This window comes from Triturus cristatus, chromosome 5_1, assembly GCF_964204655.1.
Source record: "Triturus cristatus chromosome 5_1, aTriCri1.1, whole genome shotgun sequence".
NCBI classification, from domain to species: domain Eukaryota; kingdom Metazoa; phylum Chordata; class Amphibia; order Caudata; family Salamandridae; genus Triturus; species Triturus cristatus.
In genome coordinates, this window is record NC_140587.1 from 57,861,765 (window position 1) to 57,874,103 (window position 12,339).

The 12,339-nt window shown below is 46.1% G+C and overlaps 1 protein-coding gene across 1 annotated transcript in view; it reads left to right on the top strand.

Moving 5' to 3' along the window:
• The first annotated feature begins 416 nt into the window (after positions 1-416).
• Positions 417-12,339, top strand: part of LOC146830169 (fish-egg lectin-like) — a 114,453-nt gene continuing 102,530 nt past the window's right edge. The window contains exon 1 of the mRNA XM_085604020.1: positions 417-968. The gene's annotated coding sequence lies outside the window, so the exon portion shown is untranslated. The remainder of the gene's footprint in view (positions 969-12,339) is intronic.

The following is a 12,339-nucleotide window of genomic DNA, read 5'->3' on the forward strand; positions in this document are numbered from 1 at the left end:
CTCTGCTTTTGAACTATCTGGGTTAGCCGGTCCAACGGATCCAGGTTCGAGCTCAGTTATATCTCTTATTTTCCAACTTTCCAACCTGTCCCTGTCTCACAAGGCACAGAACTTCCGGTAAAACCTTAAAGTACGACCTTAGGGAGGGAGTGATCTTAGGCTTAGCTTTGAAGGTAACCTTAGATCTTCCCCAGATAAAAAGGTTGAAGTATTTTTCTTTTCAATCTTAGATTTCCTCTTAATGCTGCCATTGCCTGTAACCTTCCCTGGTACTGTTATTCGTAGTATTACCAGCAATTTCCGTGCTTCTGTCCAGACTAGCCTCCTGTCCATTCAAATGTACCTGGTCAACTTCCTTCCCGGCAGACTTAGCACCTGTGAACCCCCCTCCTCGGGATGAAGGGGAGAGCATGCAAGCTGAGCTGCCGCTGCGCCTGGAGGTTCCGCCCGTCCCTATGTTATGTGAATTCGCGTTCGCGTTCAGCGTTTACCGCGGAACACTCAGAGGCTCTGCGGGGGTTATGCGGGGAAGATATTCCACCTTCTGACCAGTCCCTTTTCGAGGCACTTTTCCTCTTGCCGGATGATTTGTCCGGGCTCTGATTCGATCGGGTCCGGGCTCTGTTTCTGCTTCGGCCGGCGGCCGGCTATCGGCGGATGTGTGTAGGGGGCGGTACGGCTCTCAGTCCTGGTTCGGCTTCTGCTCCTTCCACCCCTTCCTGCCTAACGCAGTGGGAAACGGCGGCGCTGGAGCTTAGGAGGAGCCTGAGAGTTGCAGCTCGCGGACTTCTCAGGGGCAGCACTAGGGGTATAGCGGCCAAACTGGAGGGCGTCAACTTCTCTGAGGAGTACGGTAGTGGGAGAGGTACAGGAGACGCTGGTGAAGTCGGCGCGCCGCTGAAAGGGGCCCCAGAGGAGCTGCTACAGGATAGTGGTGGTTTGTTGGCTGGTGGGGTGCCCACATTCAGGTAGGAGGCACTCCAGCTGTATTGGATTTCCCTGTTCTCGCTGTTGCTTCTGCCTTTGCTTCCACCTCTCCCTTGGGCAACAACAAGTGTATTAATTAATTTCTTACCTGAATTTTGATTTTTAAGTTTTCATATAGGATAACTGTATTCACTAAATTTGGTCGGCAGGCTTGTAGCTGGGTTTATGTCTGGGTTAATTTTTGGGGCAGTTCAGTGGCTAAGGGAAGAAGATTTCCAAAGCTACCGTAAATGAAAGTATAGGTGTGCCTATCAAACAGAGTACCTGCATGTGGGGCCCGACAGAGGATTATCCTAGTCGCGACACTTGATCTGGCCCACCAGGCAGCGCCCCTCATCATATAGAAAATGGCAGCAGGAAAACTCTAGGCCCTAGGAGCCTGCGGTTTCCCCATCCTATATACCGGCAGCTGCTTTACCCCGACATCTCCTTCCTTTTAGCTCCAGATTACGTCGTGGACTAATTCTGCAGGTGTGCATGTTTATTAACCAGAAACATTTCAGTGGTTCACCATTATCGAGGATAGGTTAGACAGAATTTCTTGGTGCAATCAAACAGACTCCATAGTGGAAAACGAGTCCCATGTAAAGAGAAAAAAGTATCAACAAACTTGGCGAAGCCAATTGATTTCCTATTTTAAAAGTGTAGCAAACCTATTGGCTTTGCTAATACTTTTTTGATAGTGTGGTGCTTTGCTTACCGGCATTTATTTACATGGCAAGCTTCTGAAGAGATGTGCGGGCTATGTTTTTGGAAAGGCTGCCTACAATGCATGGGGCAGATTTATGACGACTGGCGCATCCCTGCATATCAGCAGGGATGCGCCAGTTATTATGCGCCACAGCTGCGCCACCATGGATGCGCCGCATTTATAATGCGGCGCACCATGGGGCAAAAACGGCACAGATGCGTGACGCATCTGTGCCGAAAAGTGGCGCATTGCTGGAGTTGCGTCGCAAGCGCGACACAGCTCCAGCAATGATCTGGGGGGCCCTATCTTTACAATGCTGCGTCAATCCTTACGCCTGCTTCAAGCAGGCGCAGCGTTTTGACGCAGCATGGGCCTAAAAGTGACTGAGTGAATTCTTGTAGATTTCACTCAGCCACTTTTAGGAGGCGTTCCTGCGCCGGAACGCCCCCACCTGCCCTGGAACGCCTACATGTGGCGCAGGGCTTTACAACGTGACGCATCTGGGAGATGCGTCACGTTTGTAAATGCCCCGCACCATGGCGCAGGATTTGCGCCGCTGCTGCGTCACAAAAGTGACGCAATGGCGGCGCAAAAGTGCCGCAAGTGCAACATAAATCTGCCCCCATGTGTTTAGAATGTCCAGGCGGCACTAGCACCCTTTTATTTTAACCTATTCACACTTTTTGCCAGAATAAATAGTCCAGTTATATAGTCTTCCTTTACTGTTCCTGCCCATTGTTTAGTACAACATCGTTTTGAACTGAAGGAGAACAAAAGGAGAAAAACACCTTTTCACACATTCATAAATTTGCCGCCCTGAGGGCGGCATAGGGCACTGAGGCAGCAGGCGTGCACGCACAGCCTATTCCCGCAGCAAGGAGTCGCCCCAGAGGTCAAGCAGGCAGGCCCACCCTCCCAAAGATTGCTGACCCCCTCCTTAGGGAAGGCATGCAGCCCCATCAAACGCAGACCAGTGTTACCGACGCCAGCAAGGGGGAGTTGTGGATACAGACAGGACTGGGAGTGCCTGAAGGGTAGACATTCGAGTGAATTATCACTTAGAGGCAGTGACTGCACAAACAGCTGGGCGCATCTTCTCACCCACGCTTATATGTAGCATAAGGTTGCACAAGAACGCCTGGGATTGTAGGACAGCAGGTGTGGCTCATAGAAACTAAAATGAGGGCAGTGATAACATTATGGCAGGTTGTTGGTGCTTGTGACATTTATGTAGGCAGAACCACTCTGCCAATAACATCTGACTGCAGTGCACTGCTTGTACATGTGACATATCACAGCGCAGTGCACGATGGCACCTGTGATACCTCTAACTGCAGTGCGCTGGTGGTACATGTAAGATCTCGAAGTGCAGTGCATTGGTGCGGAGTATGTCTTTTAAAGTGCTGAGCGGATACAGTGAACTTGCTTTCCAGCGGCGCTGTGTGACTTACTATGTAATCATCATACTGAACAAAGTTCTACAAACAAAGACACACAGCACAGTTCTTTGTTTTATTAAGGTGGGGATGGCATATCCGTAACAATTGCATTAATGTTTAGCCGTTTACATCATGGAATACGTAATTTCATAAATATTATTCATCGCTGTTTCTGTGCCATGGAAGGCAGCCCTCAACAGCACACCACATCATTAAACTCTACTGCATACCTCTTCACAACACAAAATGCCATTCCACATATTTACACTCCAAGACACAGAATCTCACTCAACAAAATTCCAATACAGTCAATACCGCATAATGACTATCCACATAATTCTGCAACACACCATGTCACATAATTCCAATACACAAATCCTGTCCACACCACACAATTCCACCCCACACAATTACAAAACTAACTAATCCAACCCAACCCACATAATTCCACAACACACCACATGCATACACTCCATAATACGTAGGTAAAAAACATTCCCATTTACAATGCCAAACGATCAAACTTCAACAAAAGTGAGACCTATTGCATTTCCAATGCTTGTTTGTTAAGTGTCTGATAAAATGTGGAGCATTTTCCAATGTGTCACAATTGGAGCGTCCAGGAGCATTTAAAGAACAGCTTTCAATGACTTTAAACTCCACAGGGCTAGGCCATGATGTATAAATGCTGCTATACCATACAATAATGGCTTACAGTGCACCCTCTCTTAGAATTCCCACAGTTTTCTCTGCTCCACTTTGCAGTTGACATGCTTGTTCTTGGAGAGTGGGCAGAGGAAGTCGGGTCAGTAGCTCAGTGGACTAATGTGTCCTATGTTAGAATCTGTGTTGACCCTCATAGTCATTACTCTGGTGGGTCCACTCTGCCATTCATCCTTGTGAGGTTGTTAACTGAGTTGGGTAACAGCAAACATCTCTTAATTCAATGCCAAGAGTTCCATGGATGAATGTGTGCTTTACAAATATACATGTTATGTCTTGAGTCCATGACACATATTTCTGTCCATTCGCCAAAGTGAAGGTTTTGTTTTTTTTGGAGCTGGAAAGTAGGTCATCAAGCCAAAATACTCCCCCCTTGGGAACTCAGTGTTACACAGTCAGGCATGCATAGAATCTTTCAGTTGCTCCAAAATTAAATTTAAAAGCACCTAGTTATACCTACAGTGCTGACACAATTGGAATTAGGTCGAAACCTTTTATTCTAATTTATTTAGAGAGCATTTTTGTTTCCCAACCTATCCTTAAAGCAGCCATAGTCCTCATAAGTAGGCAGTAGTACAAAGAAATCGTTCATGTACAATGCCAGAAAACAATGTGATTTCAGCAGCACCAGTATGCAGTCCACAGCTTCCTGTAAAACCCTCTAAACCAGTGGTTCTCAACCTTTTGACTTCTGGGGACCCTCACTTAATCATTACTAGAGCCCTGGGACCCCCACTGAATCTTTATTCGAAACCAGGGACCCACTACTGAGTCCTTAGTGGAAGCATTCACCAAACAAATACAAAAATAATTATTTTTTTTGTTTAATTTGCAAACACATATAAATAAAACAAATCTCAATTTTAATTTTAATAGAAATGTTAGAGCTTTTCTAAATTGAATTGAGGACATTGATTGTCCCAACTATATACTGTGCATGCACCTGAACTGCTCCCATGAATCGATCTTAGAATACTAATTACATTTTTATCCCCCAATTTAAAATTCTTCTACATTTACAGCGCATTTTACATTTTTCAATTGTATATTTAGCTTCTTTATTTATATACACTTTATTCATCTGTTAATATTCTTTAATTTTCCAAGTAGTTGTGGACCCCCTAAGGAGGCTTCATTGACCCCCAGGGGTACCCTGACCACAGGTTGGGAACCACTGCTCTACGTAGGGTACCCAAGGTCCTCACTCCTCTGAGGGGGCAGGAATCCTCCCAGGGAGCTCCATAAATCTCCTTACCCCCCCTCCTGCAGACCTGTAGACCTGAGGCATGGTGCAATATATACTATGTGTGAGCATATCAGCATGAGCAAATATGCCCCTACAATGTCCAGTCTATTCTGTGTTGTTGTGAGTGCACAGGAAAGCCATAAAGAGTACATGGGCTGGATACTTGTCAACATATGCTTCATAGCTCCATGATGGCTTCACCTATGCCTAAGGTGTTTGTTACTAAACATCTTGTCTTAATAAATCCTCACTGATGCCAGTGGTGGATTTATTAATGAACTCACACGGGAGACCCTTTTCAGAGGGTCCCCTGAAAAGAGACTACGCACTGGTTTGGTACTTGACTACTAACAGACTTGTTTCTGAACTCATGGGGTCAGAGCCAGTGCTCTCAGAGGACAGAGACAAAGCCTTCCCTGGGCAGAGGTGCTTCACACCTCCTCCAGAACAGGGTGGCCTTCCGAGGTGGGTAGCTTCAAAGGCGATACTGCCTTTGAAATCCAATCCAGGAACGTCCAGATAGTCGGGAAAGCTAATCCCCCTTTCCTACTCCACTTTTAGTGGGAAGAAAGGTGGGGAAAATAGTTAGACTAGGAGGAGGGTCCCCACTTAGCCTACACCACCCCTAGGGCAGGGCAGGTGATGTGAACCCCTCTCCTGGAATTCTAACATATTGGGATGGTGAGAAAACATCCTATCAGGGCTAGGGTAGTGCCTCTTTCCACAGGAAGCTGGGTCAGATGGCCTTTTGGACTAATGTATCCAATATAGGGGTCTGTGTTTGACCTCATGGTGAGAGTTTAAAATCCTGGTGTGTCCACTCAGCCTTTCATCCTTCTGAGGTCGATAAAATGAGAACCATTGAGTTGGGTAACAAACATCTGTTATTCAGCACCAAGATACCCTTCTGGGTGAATGTGCGCTTTACAAATACACATGTTATGTTATGTTTAGTTTAGGAAGTGGTCACTAGAGGGTGTGACACCCTAAAAATAGGTAGCCCATTGGGTACTAGCTATCACCCCTTCAAATGCCTCCAAATTCGGTATTTAGGTGGCACCTCAGGACCTGAACATCATATTCGATGGAAAAGAGAAAACCAGGACAAAGAAGACCCCCCTGCACAAGAACTGAAGCCTTGCTGCAGAAGAAAGACACCAAACCCTGCCTCCTTCTGCCAGGACTCGATAATTGCTGCATCTGTGTCACTGTGTACTCAAGAAACCCAAGGCGGACCCAAAGGACCTCAAGAACTTTCGACCCAACTCCCTCCTCCCGTTCCTGGCGACAGTCATTGAGAAGACCGCCAACAGACAACTGACCCACTTCCTTGAGGAGAACAACATCCTGGACTCCTCTCAATCCGGCTTCCGAAGCAATCACAGCACCGAAACTGCGCTCATCGCCGCCACCGACGACATCAGGGCCATGCTGGACAACGGAGAAACCGCGGCCCTCATCCTCCTCGACCTTTCGGCTGCCTTCGACACCGTCTGCCACCAGACCCTCCGCACACGCCTCCACGACGCAGGGATCCCAGACAAAACTCTGAACTGGATCACCTCCTTCCTCACCGGCAGAACCCAGAGAGTCCGCGTCCCCATTCCGATTTGAAGTCACCACGAACACCTGTGGCGTCGCAGAGTGGATGCAGACCAGCCGCCTGAAACTTAACTCTGACAAGACAGAGGTCCTCATATTCGGCTCCACCCCCTCCGCATGGGACGACTCCTGGTGGCCGGCCACACTGGGAACAGCCCGACACCCACCAACCACGCTCGCAACCTGGGGTTCATCCTGGACTCAACGCTCTCTATGACCCAGCAAGTCAACGCGGTCTCCTCCTCCTGCTTCAACACCCTCCGCATGTGCCGCAAGATCTACAGATGGATCCCCACCAAAACCAGGACAGTCACCCAAGCCCTCGTCAGCAGCAGGATGGACTACGGCAACGCCCTCTATGCGGGAACCACAGCCAAACTCCAGAAAAGACTTCAACGCATACAAAACACCTCCGCATGCCCCATCCTTGGAATCCCTTGCCACAGCCAAATCACCGCCCACCTGAGAGACCTCCACTGGCTCCTGGTCAACAAAAGAATCACCTTCAAACTCCTCACCACACTCACAAAGCACTCCACAACGCAGGACCAGCATACCTCAACGAACGACTCACCTTGTACACCCCAAACCGCAAGCTTCGCTCTGCGGACCTTGCCCTGGCCACCGTCCCACGCATCCGTTGAATGACCACTGGTGGCAGATCATTCTCCCACCACGCCACAAAGACATGGAATACCCTCCCCACCCACCTGCGACAAACCCAGGACCTGCTTACCTTAAGGAAGCTTCTCAAGACCTGGCTGTTCGATCAGTAGCTGCTTCTCCCCCCCCCCCCCCCCAGTGCCTTGAGACCCTCACAGGTGAGGAGTAGCACGCTTTACAAATGATTGATTGATTGATCCTAAAACCTGAGAGGACTCCAGGAACCCCGCAGGACCTCCAGTCTTTAACAAATCACCAAAAATCTCCCTTTTATTGAAGGTATCACTCCCCTGCACACCGCAGGCATCAATACTGTGAAGTCCTGTTTGTCAACTTGCTGCTCCCTGACGAACCCGGCACAGCACAAAAGCAAGAGAAGGTGCAACAGCTTCGGATGATCAGATTTGTCTCTCCACCAAGTTTGTGAGACACCAGGACCTACTGGAGCTACAGTGTACCAACAGCAAACACCAAGTCCCCTCAGGACTCCCAAAGCACCAGAAGCAAGCATTCTTTGTGGGGCTTTGAGACAACTGAGACTCACTTTCTGAGTGGCCCAGCTGTCCTGAGATCACCTCTTCAAGCTGCCTGCTCCTGACTGCGAGAACCTCAAGGTGCACACCACCTGACTGGCTCTGCACCTGGTCCCTCCGGCCCCAGCACCGACCAATTCAGCTCTGCTCCCATGGTCCCAAAGCCCTTGTGACCTCCTCCCTCAAAGGAGACCCACTGGACTTACCTTTAGGTTCCTCTGTGCAGTGTATTTTCAAGTGGCCCTCTTTGTCTTTGCGCACCAGCTTCCAAAACCTCAGCACTCTGCTCCCGGCTGATCAGAGAGGCTCTCAAACATCTCCTGATGTAACTTTTAACTTGGTCCTGACATCGACCTAAAATGAGAAGGTGAACTTTGTGAAAGCATTGCCTGAATTTCTATGCATTTTTTTTGTGCTTTTTTTAATTATTGTTTCCAATGGTGCGTAATTGGGTATAAAAGTGTTATATTTATTGAACTTTGCAAAATCGTAACTCTGAAAGTACTTACCTTCAAACTGTGTTCTCGGTCTTAAATTTGATGTAAAAATCGATATTATTTTTTACATATTGGTCTCAGATTTATTTTGAGTGTGTGTGTCCCATTTATTGTCTCTCAGTACAACAAATGCTTAGCACTACCCTCTAGAAGCCTAACTGCTTGCCCACACTACCACAAAATAATAGAGTTAGTATTATTTACTTATGCCTTCACATACCCATTGGGGATTCCCCAGACTTTCTACATAGTGTACTTTGAGGACACTCTGCTGAGAGCCAGTTTCCTAAAATGTTGATATTTCCTTAGCAGACATATCCTTGTTTCCATGACCAAGGCAAACTGGAGCAGGGATAACGGACATTCCTGCTTTGTCCCCCTAACCAAACTGTAGTTTGATATAATCCCAACGGAAATGCCTCAACTGGAAAAGAGTTGTTGAGACAAGGATCACCAGCTTAATCACATGATATGTGGAACATATGGACATTGGGCAATTGGTTTACTGAATTTTACAAGTGGACTAGCTTAAAGACGGACCCAATGTAAAAAGTATACATGTGGGCCGCCTCTGCTTGATAAGTGTAAATATAAGGACAGTGTGTTGATTTGTATAAATTATTGAATTTATTCCACAGGAATGAATTAAAAAATTGATTTATAGCTGTATGCTAGAAGTGTTTAAAACAAATAGTATAATGAAATATATGTGATGGAACAACGAAACCAGTTCAATAATAATTGAGATATTATTTTTGGAATATGAGACGTTACATCGCGGTGTTTACACTGCGATACCTTTACAACGCAGGCATTACAACGCAAGTCGTTACAACGACTTGAGCTGGAGGGCGCTGGACTTAGGAATAGTATGATTTTCAGTAGGCAAGGTGTTGGAATAGTAAATTATACTATTTCTTTTCTTAGAGCGCCATCCAGCGCAAGTCATTGTAATGACTTGCATTGTAATATCTGCGTTGGAAAGGTATTGCGGTGTAAACACCGCAATGTAACCGATGTTTCCCTTATTTTGACTTCAAGTAAAAGCATTTATCCCTCAAAAGTCATGTCTTTTTAGTAATTCGTGTGCATGTGCCACAAGACCTGACAGGGTTAATTGGGATACTCCCTGCTGTATACAGAGTGTAGTTATAGTTAGGCAAGAGTTTCCACAGGAAGAGAATTGTTAATTTCTCTAATAACGTTGGCAGTATTTGACGAATCTTCACAACACTTTCCAAATCATTCTATAAATCAAGGGTTTGTAAAGCAAGGACAATCACCCATGAAGGTCTGAAAGTGCTGGAGTTGCTCACTGCTTCGTAGTGATCTGTTCATTTGAACAGATGGGTCTTGAGTTTTTTCCTGAATTGCTGGAGCTATGAGGTGCACCTGAGGTGCAAGGGAAGGTCGTTCCAAGCTTTGGCCGCCAGGTGTGAAAATGATCAACTTCCGCTGTTGCTTCAGCAGATTGGGGGTGTCTGTGATGAAGAGGGATGTGGATCATAGGTGCCTGTTTGGTTGACTGAAGGTCATGTGTTTGTTGGTGTACGCTGGTCCATTATTGTGCAGAGCTTTGTATGAGTGGGTCAATGTCTTGAACAGGCATCTCTTCTGGATTGGGGGCTAGTGTTCTGAATTGTCTGTAGTCTCTTGAGGAGATGTGTGGTGATACCTATGTAGAGTGTGTTCCAGTAGTTCAGACTGCTGGTGACAAGGCCCTTCTGGTGTGGACTGGGAGACATCTGAAGATCTTGTTGAGCATGCATAGTGTATGGAAGCAGGCAGAAGAGACGGGGTTTACCTCTTTCTTCATAAATAGCTTGCTGTCCAACATAATGTCGTGGTTGCAGGCATAGTATGTTGGGGTGGGGGATGAAAAATACAAAGACCAAGTTCAGTAGTCTCTGGCATGCAGCGTTCCATGGAGAGTCATTGTTCCCAAACATGAGGATTGTGTCTTGTCCGTGTTGAGCTTGAGACAGTTTTCCTTCATCCAATCCGTGACGTACATCATATATCTGTGGAAGTTGGCTCTGATGGTAGAGGGGTCATCTGACAGTGAAAGGATGAGCTGTGTGGAAGTTGGCTCTGGTGGTAGAGGGGTCATCTGACAGTGAAAGGATGAGCTGTGTGTCATTGGCATAGGAGATAATGTTGAGTCTGTGTTATCTGACGGTGTTGGCTAGGGGTTGTCATGTACGTACTGAAGAGGGTGAGGCTGAGGAATAATCCTTGGGGGACACCGCAGATGATCTTCCTTGATTCCAAGATAAAAAGAAAAAAGTTAATCTATCTCCACTTCCTGGAAGGTTTTGTGACAATCCTTCAACTTCCTCGCAGGGCCTCATTAATATTTGGACGGAATCCATCATGGTCCCCATTTACAAAAAGGGTAATAGACAGGATCCTTCCTGCTACAGACCAATCTCACTCCTGGATTCGCTAGGAAAAGTAGCAGGAAGGATCCTTCTTACGAGGCTGCAAACTTGGGCCACAGACAAGAACATACTGTCCGATTTACAGTTTGGTTTCAGAGAAGGCTTGGGGACAATAGACCAGGGACTTAACCTAGCCATTTTGCTGGGCAAATACACGAGGGCGAAGAGAGGGAAACTATACCTTGCGTTTGTTGACCTCTCTTCAGCCTTCGATTGTGTTGCTCATGGTAAATTGTGGCATATCTTAAAGGAAATGAAAGTAGAGGAACCCTTAATAGATTTTTTGAAAGCCCTCTACAGCAATGCCTCAGCGAGAGTTCGATATGGAAAAGCTGGAGAATGTACTTCAACATTTAAAGTACTTAGAGGGGTTAGACAGGGGTGCGTCCTGGCTCCATTCCTTTTCACTCTTTATACAAATGGTCTTGAGAAGGCCCTATTGGATGGAACACAGGACGTCCCCCAGGTACAACAAATTCCGACCCCTAGACGCATACCAGCATTATTGTTTGCGGCTGACGCTGTGATCCTAGCTAGGACGCCCATAGCTCTCCAGAAGGCTCTAGAATTGTACAACAAATATATGCAAGGCATTGATTTAAATATAAATATTTCAAAAACTTTTGTGATGAACTGTGGCAAAGGTAGTAAAAAGAGTAAAGATATCTACCTAAATGGGAACAAATTGGCCAGTACATCTACTTACTCATATTTGGAAATACTTGTAGATGATAAGGGCACATGTAATCAAGCAATTACACTAAGAAAACTCCTTTTCACGAGAGCTACCACTGCCCTTGTCAATTTTTCCCAAAAATTAGGAAAAAGACCACCACCGGAACTGATCAAAATCTATAATGCAAAATGTATAAGCGTAGCAACATACGGGGCAGGGATCTGGGGACATGGGAATGTCTTTGAACTGCAGAAAGTGGAAAACGCATTTCTAAGATATTTATTAGCGGTTCCGGCTTCAACTTCCACTTTCGTCTGCCACGCTGAGTTGGGAGTCCCTTACATTACGGACATCATAAAAATTCAACCCATAATTTTATGGCACCGTATTTGGAAGTCAGAAATAAACCACTTTAATCAGTTAGTGCTTCAAGATGTTCTTAAACTGGACCACTGCCTCGAAATAAAATGGATTAAATATGTGAAGGATTTTATGACAGACATTGGTAATCCTGATTATTTTAACAATCCCTTTTCCATGGCAGCAATTGCAAGGAAAGATTTTAAGAAACGTTGTATGAGTCACATGGAGAGTCTGAGACTAACCAGTGAAGCCACAAAACCATCAGTGAGCCATAATTTAATGATATCCACTTCACTAGGCATGCAACTATATCTTCAAAAAACAGACAAAAGTTACGATAGATTCGTGCTCACCCGCTTCCGTTTGAACGTTTTCCATAGGCTGGTGACTTTTCCAACTGTCAACAATTGGTCAAACGAATTATTACTCTGCCCATGTGATTCCGTTTCTGAGCAATCAACAATTCATGCCATTTTAT